A 9,827-nucleotide genomic window follows, 5' to 3' on the forward strand; every position below is an offset into this window, starting at 1 on the left:
AGAGGGCCCAGAGCTTGCTTCCCAACCCAGAATCACCAGCCTAAGCCCTTGGTTGTACAGAGGTTGCCACGTGCTGAGAAATGAAAATCAGGCTGTGAGAACAGCTCCATTCCCAGGGATTTGGATCTTTTCTGCTTCTGGACATGGCCTTAGAAGACGAGATTTTATGATCTATACTTAGTCCTGTACCTGGCATTGAGGTTCTGTGGCTGAAAATCATGAATTGGTGATATCGTGTCCGAATTAATTCATTTATTTATTAGGTTTTAAGGGGAATAATATAACCAGGAGCTATAGAGAGGGACTTCCCTGAGGCTAGGTTAGCTTTTGCTGGATACTCTTAGATATAAATACATGTGATGACATACATATATTACGTAAAATAGTACTAACACAGACATAGAGCAGTGCTTGGCACATAGTATGAAGTGCTTTATGCACAATAGCTTATTTAATTTAATGTTCATAGCACCCTACAAAGTGGGTACTAGTGCCCTTGCTTTACAGATGAGAGAACCAAAGCACAGAAGGTAAATGATTTATCCAAAGTGCACAGCTTGGAAGCAGCAGAGCCATGATTCAAACTGAGGTGGAACACCTGACCACGTATACCATATCCTGCCCCAAAATGTACATGGCTTATGATTTCCCATATGGCAAGGCAGAGCAGAGACTGGAAGTCTTGGAATGCCAGTCCATTGACCTGGGATACCTACCTTTCACTATCTAGTCTAGACTTAAGGATCTGCAACTAGAAAATTGGGTGAAGAATCCCAATCAAAGTCACATTGCAGTTTCACTTAACTTAGCCCATTGGGGCAAGGAGAATAAGGGCCCACAAAGAGAGCACCTTGCTTGTACAGTCCAAGAAAATGTGTCTCTGGGATGGACAGTTGGTCCTTGCTGTTGGAGTGATGGAGCTGTCTCCAGGCTTAGAGGGTCTCACACTGGGTCTGCTTTATCCCCAGGAGACCCAGTGCTTTAGGAACAAGCAGCCTCTGGATGCTTTTTTGTGTGTGAGAAAGATTGTCCCTGAACTAACATCTGTGCCAATCCTCTATTTTATGTACAATGCCACCACAGCATGGCTTGACGAGTGGTGCTAGGTCTGCGCCCAGGATCCGAACCTACGAGCCCCTGGCCATAGAAGCAGAGCACGTGAACTTAACCACTATGCCACCAGGCTGGTCCCCCATCTTAATGCATTTTTATTAACAGCAGCAGCAGCTGGAGCAATGATAAGCAACCTTGTTGGAATCAACAAAGTGACTTCCAATTTGAATGGGGATGTATTACATGGTGAATTTTACTAACAATGCTGAGTGAAAAAAGTCTCAGAAGACTATATACCTTATGATACCCTTTTCATAATATGAACAAAAGGGTCATGGTTACCAGTGGGATGTGGGGAAGGATGGGATAGAGGAGGAGGGCATAGGTTGATATGTGGTATTGGTTATCTTCTGGTTCTTGTGGGTGGTGGGTTCATATATATTTAAATTTTTGAAAACCTGCCATTTTGGATGAGTTACATGAACTTGTAAACAATGCTAAATTTACTCACCTGCAGAAAGGTAAGCAACATTTGAATTCATCAAATCAGGTTTTGAACCCCTTAAAGCAGACATGGGACACAGTAGCATTCCTTTGGCTCCTCTGGTTCTTTCCTCAGAATATCTGAAGTTCTTAACTACGTATTGAGGCTTCAACAACTCCTCATTCTCCAGTTCTTTTGCTGCTGTTTTTTCCTGAAACTGGCCTGACCGGCAAAGAAGAACATCTTCCCCAAGAGTAGACAAGGACTGGAAGAGACAGGTTCAAAGAATAAAAAGAAAGTGAACATGGCCTCTGCCCTCCTGGATGTACAATTGAGAAGATAGAGAATACTCATGATAAATAACTGCCTAACACTTAAAGGCACTATGAAATTAAGAGCAAATAGTTGTCATACAGTAAATGAGCCATTTGTTAATGCCTTAGGTTATCTGTGATCCCAGCCAAAGAGTATAGATGGAAATCACACATCTCCCAGCAAAATAAAAAACAAAACTCAAAAAGTTCTTAGTGTACTGGTGGTGGGCGGGTTGCCTCTTCTTCACAAATGAAAGACAATGATTCTTTGAAATATACAATTAACTAGTGTTGGTGCCCCAGCTGAACTTGACTCCTGAGGTGAATTGAGAGAATGTAGCTTCTGTCCTTGGAAAAGTTCATAAAGTCAAATAAGAGGTGAAAAAACATAACATGAAAAAGAAGTAGAGAGCAGAAAAGACGATTTGTGGGTAAGTGAAACACTGCTGTGGGAGACCTCCGTGTGGGCCACAGTGGTGTGACAGGAAGCTGAAATCCTAGGTCTTCATCCTTAGTGCCCTTTTTCTTGAAGCTGAAAGGCTGGGACCCACTCACTCAGGCCTGCAATAAATTTTGACTTGTGTAATTAAATCACTAAACCTTTGCACCTCCTTTAACCCAGGAATTCCTCCTGTGTAAGGTGTCTGCAAAGAATAATGAGAAAGGCCAACCAAACCAGTGTAGATTATTGTAGGGGAACAGGCTTTGCTAGGATCTTAATGAAGGAGCTTCGATTTCAAAGGGTGTAACCAATACTTCACTGTGACAGTATTGCCCCAGATACATTCCTTTTTCCTTATTGGAGAGAAAGTTTAAATTTCTCAGATCTGAATTTGCTTAATTTTGCATTTGAAGTTTGAAATGAAACCAAGGCATTTGAAGGTAACCTTTTTGAAGTACACTCATATCTCTTTCCCAGATTTCTCATTCAGAGGGCATACTTAATTTGCCTGGATAATAGTATGGGATATGATGGCCAAACCCAGTTTGGGGTTTGTGATACACAAGAAGAATATAATAGAAAAAGAGAAGATATTAACTTCTAGTGTAGAGAGATTTCACGGTTTTCAACCTATGCTTTTTTTTAAGAACTGGAAAGAGATATACCAAAATAGTAACACATGCTTTTGATGAGATTATGAGTGATTTTCCCCCTCTGTAGTGAACTCTTCACTATGGAAACCTCTAAGCACACACAAAAATGACAAAAATACACAGTGAACCCTCTCATACCATCTCCCAACAACTATCAGTGGTCAATCCCACTTCAAATATAGCCTCATCTCAATTTTCCACCCCTACCCCTGTATTCTAAAGTAAATCTTGGACTTGAAATCAGAGAGTCAGATGTTTTAATGAGCTTCACATGAACCAGTCAAGAGATTCAAGGTTGATAATTAAATCCTGTTTTTTAAATTGGGATAGACCACCAGTGTCAGCTTGTTTTCTTTTTAGCCTCCACTCTTAAATTTTTGGACCTTTAAAAATCCCTTTTGTAGAAGATGTTTTCATAAAAGTGTAGAATGGCCTCTGGGGAGTCCTATTGTACAATAAATATTGTAAGTAAATAGTAAAAATATTTACATATTTAATTATACATAACCTTTTGGAGAAAGGAGTTCAATCCATTTAAAACAAAATAAAGATGCCAGGAATTTAGCATGCCATAAAGGAAGAAAGAGACATAAATGGGACAAAACATCCCAAGGACACTAAATGTGGGCCACAGTTTGGTTTTCAAAGATTGATATGGGAACTTGGTTAACTTCGTAGCTCATAGTTTCTATGAGATGGAAATTGACTAAATGTTTAAGGGACTTAGTGGGATTCTTGTTAGTCAAGGATAGGCCTGGGTTCTTGGTAAATAGAAACTATCACAAGGGGTTCTCTTTTATTTAATGTTTTCAAATCAATGAGGAAAGATAAACACTGCAATAAAAACTTGGTAAGCAATTTACTGAGGAAGAAAGATAAAAATCCTTTAAACATGAATGTTGATCCTCACTCATAAAGCTGTATAACAATGCCTTACCATTTTTCACCCATTAAAATGTTTTGTTGTTGAGGTTTAATCGTATTCTATTGGTTAGGTTTGTGATATCTAAATTGTTTTAAATTTTTTGGTAGGCAGTTGGACAGTATATATCAAGAGCTGAATAAACTTTGATCTAGTGATCCCACTTACCAAAATTTAAGGAAATAATTACGGATATTTGAAAATATTTACACAAGGATGTTCTTTAGAGCATTGCTCATGAAAATGAAAAATTAGAAATAATCTAATGTTCAACAACACTTGTTTGATATGGGATATCTGCAGTACTTTACAATTAGGGGAAAAAATAAATTTTGAAGAGGTTACAATTGTCATGTCAGGAATCACTTCTGAAACTTTCTTCAAATAGAACTATAGTATATGACAGAAAATATAGCAAATCTCATATCTTGGAGGGAAGGAAATTAGGAAACCATTGTTCCCTGTACTTCTCACTCCCCGTTTTCTCTTTAACTATCAAAAGTAAACTATGAAACCAAGGAAGTCTGGAAATCTAAGCTAGGGCATACCGAAACTCAAATTGTTTCTCTTCATGCAGAAAAGAGCTCTAACCTTTGCCTTAGAGAAAGAAAAAAGAAAACCTTTGTGTGTTAATAAGTACAGAAAATAACCTATCTGGACAAAATCTATTTAAAATTTACAAGTGTATGTTTCTACTCTCTAAACTTAGCCCAAAATCCAACAGTTGAAACGAGTCAAATACATTTATTGAGCTCCTACCATGCATGCCGGGTGCCGCCCTGGGCCTACAAAGGTTATTTTAGCACAGTTTACCTGACCCCTGAACGCTCTCAGTCTCGTTGGAGGAATAAGTTCTTATTGTTTAGTCTCAAGTCTTCATTGAAATATGTGACCTCGGGCCTTGCAGACCACAGCTCAGATTACTTTGCGCAAAGCTGAGAAAGCTGTAAAGATGCAGCTCGTCCCCCTTATTCTCACCCCGCCATCTCCCTTAAAAATAACTGCCAGTCATGCCCGCCCCGGCAATGGACGCCACGGAGACTTTTAATTTGGAACGTCTGAGCGAGACTGGGACGGTGGGGAGGCCAGCGGGTCCCTCCAGGGGGTTCTCTGAACCCGGGACGGGTCAGCCCCCCGGAGCAGACACTGGCTTGTCCCGCCCGCCCCGGCGGGAGCCGTCGACCCTACACGGACTTCCCCAGGCTGTCCCCAGCTGTTGCTTTCGGAGCCCAAAAGAAACTGCCCAAGGAGTGGCAAGGCAGTTCTGGGGACGAAAAGGAACCTAAATAGAGATCGAGGGGGCCATGCCACTGAATCGGGGTCTTTTTTTAGATTCGTTGTTGTTCCTCACTATCTCCAAAAGAAAGAAACCCCAGAGCGAGGCTAACCACGCTCAAGATTTCGATGAGGATTAGAGGCTGCAGGACCGACGGAGCGACCCAGGCAAAACGATGTTCGTTCTTTCCTTTCCTTCCTTCCCGAAATATGGGCCGTCTGGGCCCAGGAAGTGTTTGCACTCCCTTCGCGAGATGGGGATGACAGTTGTAAGGCCCCCGAGAGAAGTGTGTCCAGTTTTATGCATAAACATTTTTTCTCCGCCCGCGAAATTCTTCCTCTTCAATCCACAGGCGGCTTTTTCCCTCTCCGGCCGTTACCCGGCAACACTGATATCAACACTTCCTCGAGTGTACGTCACAGAGCCGCTGCTTCTGGGTATCTATTTTACCGAAAAAATCACCCGCTGCTCGCAGGGTGTCAGGATGGCCGAGTGGTCTAAGGCGCCAGACTCAAGCTTCGCTTCCCCGCGCTGGGGATTCTGGTCTCCGAATGGAGGCGTGGGTTCGAATCCCACTTCTGACACATCGGTTTTTTTTTTTTTTTTTTCCTCCCCTAATTTCCAAAACAAATACTGTACCCACCTGAACAGTACGCATAAACAATTTACCAACTCATGATGCTAAAAACTGACTTTTAAAATTTTCTCACAGGGACTGCTGTCGAAAAGATTAAAAGCGGAAGCATCGCGATATTTCTTCGAAGCCTCACGATTTGAGGCAAAGACACTTAAGAGCCGAGATTACTAGAGGCTAGTGACGCTGAGGCATCGGGAGATAACCTCGAAACCGCAAAATTGTGCACCTGGGTAGTTCCCGCTCCTGTGGTGCTTGAGGAGAATGCGGGCGGTGGCCGGGTGCCTTCTCTGCTCCTTCACTCGGGTCACTCGCTTTGTCCCGGACCCGGGCCCTCCCTGAATGCTTCCGGTATTACTGTCCCACCAATCCCGCTCCCCGGCTGGCCCACGGCAGTGCCGTCTCTAAATAAACCCTGCACAGATCCTCTGCCCTCTTCTGCGTTTTCAAAAGTCATGGGACTAGTTCTCGAACACTTCCTTTGTAAATTATGCACATTCGCACTCACGTTGGCATCTGATAATTATTGTTTTGTCTCCTCTGTCAAAATTGAGTACCATTTTAACTCCTGAATAAAATATGAAAGCTATACTTTCCTCCTCCAAATGTAACCACCATCAATATTTTATCGTATTTCTTACAATTCTACTTTCTCTGAACTTGCATATATGTATTTATAAGTAAGTATTTTATTTTTTACAGTAATGTGGTCATACCACACACGTTCTCTGACGCATTTTTTACTTAACATATCTTGGGCTCTTTCCATGTGAACACAATCTTTTTCCTGACAATGGAAATATCGCAAATCATTCCACAGGATAGATATATCCTGCTCCATTTATCCACTTTTTTTTTTTTTTTTTTGCTGAACATTTAGGATATTTCTAATTATCGGTCATCCAACAAGTATTTAATGAGTGCTTATTATTTGTCAGGCGATGCAGTCCTGGGGCTGTGGCATAAAAATATGAAATAGAATAGGATAGGAGAAAAAATTAGATTTAATTTAAAAAATAAGAAAATAAAATAAATTTCTGCCCTTGTGTTGCTTATATTCCAGTTCAATGACTTTGGTTCTGCCTTAGAAACACCACATTCCGAAATTTCCCTTTCTCTCAGGAGAAGAATATAAATCTTGGATCTTGAGACACAGTGTTTAATGCCAGCCATTGAAGATTCATGTCTGCATGACCATATATTTCTCTGTCAGTATAACTACTCACGACTGTACTTATTTGATTATTGATTTTAGCCTAATAGTCAAAATATGAGAGACTGGGCAGGTGAAAAGAAGGCTGGTTTATTTGACAATAGAATTTTCAGGAGATGTGCATCAGGGACAAGGTCCAAGTGCTCCATTGGAAAGACCACATTTTGAATTCGGATAGCTTAGAACCAAATGGTCTCCAGTACTACCAAACAGACTCAGCTCTCTGCGGTACTTAAATTAACTGTGGTTAGGAGAGATACGAAATGAAATATAAAAGCTTAAGAAGGATAAATGAAACTAATTCTCACAAGGTTATTATTATTATTATTAAATATATAAATGTGCAGGGCAGAATATATCATATGCGTGTACATACATCAACTACGCTCATAAAATCATTTTCAGTGGAGCAGACAAGTGTATCTCTGAAGATTCTGGAAGAACTTGTAGTTTGCCCTCCCCGTAGGAAAAGAAATCTGAGTAAGAGTTTTTGCTTTCTTCCATCCACATTTCTCTTTTGGGTGACATTAATGTTTAGCTGTGCTTCTGTGGTCTCCCTTAGCCCTTTGCATTGGTGGCTTTTAGGGGTATTTGTGTCTTCACAGAGTTGCTGGGTGAATGTGTCCACTAGGTTCCAGGTCTAGACACGGGAAGGAGTGGAGAAAGCTCATTCTAGCTTCAAATCCAAACCATGTTCTTCAGTCTACATTTACCAGTGACAAAGCTGATATTTTGTTTCTGCCACTGGTGTTTATGCCTCAATTGGTTCCAAATTGTTAAAGGATTTTTTCTTTTGTAAAAAGTAAAATTATGACTTCCATTCAAATAAAAATGAATATGTGTCAAAAACCATTTAATTCATGAAATAGTATAACAATCAGTAAGATGTTCAAACTGGTTCAAAAGAAAATTCAAAGTACCACATATTTAAAGATAATCTGGAATGCTGAAATAAATTTACAAGTAGTTTTTTTTAAAACCTGTCAATTTCCAGGGCAATGATCAACTGCATTCCACTAAACACAATTCATTTGCATTTCTGTGAATGAAAATCATTTGCACTAATTATTAGTTTTCTACAACTTAAAGAGTTGTAATTCACCTCAAAATCAATGAAAGTAGCTCTTATGGATTGAATGTTTGCATCCCCCCAAAATTCATATGTTGAAAGTTTACCCCCTAAAGTGGTGGTATTAGGAGATGAGGTCTTTGGAAGGTAATTAGGATTAGATGAGGTCATGAGGGTATAACCCTCATGATGGTATTAGCGTCCTCATAAGAATCCTGAGAGAACTTGCTTCCTCTCTCTGCTCTTTCTGCTAAGTGAGGACACAGCAAGAAGACAGCCTTCTGCAACCAAGAAGAGATTCCACACTAGAACCTGACCTCTTGGACCACTCTGATCTTAGACTTTCCAGCCTCCAGAACTTCGAGAAATAAATTTGTTATTTAAGCCATGCAGTTTATGGTATTTTGTTATAGTAGCCTGATCTGACTAAGATAGTTGTCCTAGACAAGGTACCCAGGAATCTTTTTTTTTTTGCCCATTTGAAACTTCATTTTTTCCTGACAAAACTCACATGGGAGATGGATGTGATTGTAACCTTAAAAACTGAACACATCCTTCCCTATGTAGCTAATACAATCATGTAGAATTGGGTTTTAGAGTTTAATCTACTAAAAAGTGAAGAATATAGGCATCCATTTCACCACATCTCAGCAAGCACTCTCCAATTTGAAATAATTCTGCAGCCAATCAGTGTCCTTCTTTTTGTATATAATACTGTAATAGCAGGCATTTATTGAGCAATTCTATGAAATTTACATTATGTTACATGCAAATGCTTTATATGTGAGTTTTTCAGGTATTTTTATTTTCATTAACATCAAGATAGTGATGACAAGAAAGAAAAAGAGAAAGAGAAGAGGAAAATGACTAAAATTTCTATCTATTCAATCATTTATGGTTTGAAGTATTAGCCTCTGAGCTAAATGACCCTTGGCCCAGGAATGTGACATTCCTGAGGAATCTAAGAAAAAATTAGTTATTTTCTTATCAGGGAGAAAAGGACCAGTTTTGGCAGAGGACTTAAATCCTCTGCCAACAAGTCACTCTCTCTACTGGTTACTGACTGGCTACTGATCAGCTTGCCTATGTGTAGTTCTAAGCGTTTCTCCAAAGTACACTGTGAGAACAAGATGGGGGGGAGCAGTGCTTTAGACATGGAGCCTGTCATGTTAACTCAGTCTCGGTGTGACAAGTGTTAAAAGAGGCAGAAGAGAAAGCTTCCTTGAAGTGCTAAGTTAAGGCCTCAGTATGGGGAGGGGAAAACCAGGAAAGGACCAGGGGTGGTAGAGAGTCTGATTTAAGCAGAGGGAACAGCATGTGCAAAGGCCTAGAGGGACCCAAAGTAGTTCCAAATGAAATATATATATACATATACATATTTTTTTAGAAAGATTGGTCCTGAGCTAACATTTGCTGCCAATCCTCCTATTTTTTGCTGAGGAAGACTGGCCCTGAGCTAACATCCGTGCCTGTCTTCCTCTACTTTCTATGTGGGACGCCTGCCACAGCATGGCTTGCCAAGCAGTGCCGTGTCTGCACCCGGGATCTGAACTGGCAAACCCCAGGCCACCAAAGCAGAACGTGCAAACTTAACCGCTGCACCTCTGGGCCAGGCTCCCAAATGATATTTTTAAAGAGTTTGCTGCAAGGATGTGGTGGGAAAGAAAGCTAGGGAGATTAGCAGGGGCTAAATCACAAAAGGCTTGGCCTTGTACTCTTGACCTTGTAATACTGAGGAGCTCAGTCTCTATGCTGAGGCTGGGTGCG

General features: G+C 40.6%; 1 non-coding gene across 1 annotated transcript; it reads left to right on the top strand.

Moving 5' to 3' along the window:
• Positions 1-5,622: 5,622 nt before the first annotated feature.
• Positions 5,623-5,728, top strand: TRNAL-CAA (transfer RNA leucine (anticodon CAA)). The gene is made up of 2 exons: positions 5,623-5,660; positions 5,683-5,728. It is a non-coding gene; the product is annotated as a tRNA-Leu (tRNA).
• The last annotated feature ends 4,099 nt before the right edge of the window (positions 5,729-9,827 follow it).

Source organism: Equus quagga, chromosome 15 (genome assembly GCF_021613505.1).
Source record: "Equus quagga isolate Etosha38 chromosome 15, UCLA_HA_Equagga_1.0, whole genome shotgun sequence".
In the NCBI taxonomy this organism is placed as follows: domain Eukaryota; kingdom Metazoa; phylum Chordata; class Mammalia; order Perissodactyla; family Equidae; genus Equus; species Equus quagga.